This window comes from Lupinus angustifolius, chromosome LG01, assembly GCF_001865875.1.
Source record: "Lupinus angustifolius cultivar Tanjil chromosome LG01, LupAngTanjil_v1.0, whole genome shotgun sequence".
Classification (NCBI taxonomy): domain Eukaryota; kingdom Viridiplantae; phylum Streptophyta; class Magnoliopsida; order Fabales; family Fabaceae; genus Lupinus; species Lupinus angustifolius.
Window position 1 is genome coordinate 18,809,795 of NC_032009.1, and position 481 is coordinate 18,810,275.

The 481-nt window shown below is 27.2% G+C and overlaps 1 long non-coding RNA gene across 1 annotated transcript in view; it reads left to right on the forward strand.

Moving 5' to 3' along the window:
* LOC109351027 overlaps positions 1-481 on the forward strand; it is an 18,346-nt gene that overhangs the window by 17,674 nt on the left and 191 nt on the right. The window lies entirely within an intron of this gene.

The window sequence follows — 481 nt, forward strand, 5'->3', positions numbered from 1 at the left end:
AGTCACTATGAGATGTGTATATAAATTAGGGGGATTTTATAGGCTTAAACAATTTACTATAAATTTAAAAATAAATAAAAATATGTTCCAAAAAAATAATATAAACCTTTAAAAATTTGTTTGTACTATATGCCAACATCTCTGACTAGTAGTGAAGAGGATATGAACTCAATTAATAGATGTAATTATATTTGACTACTTCAATAAGAGGATGTGTATATGGGAGTTCATACCTACATGAAGGTAAATAAGTGTAGCACCCCGATTTTATGTTACACAACTTTTTAGAGTCACAATAAAAAATATAGAAAAATATTTTTAGTTCAATAACATTGGGCTTTGGATTTTTATATTCAATTCGGGATTCGACTACAGATCGAGGAAGATATTAGCACCTTGTCCGCCTGTAATTAAATAGTACTCTTGCCAATTGTATGATTTAAATACCATTTGTTTATTTAAAATTAAATTATGTGAAACA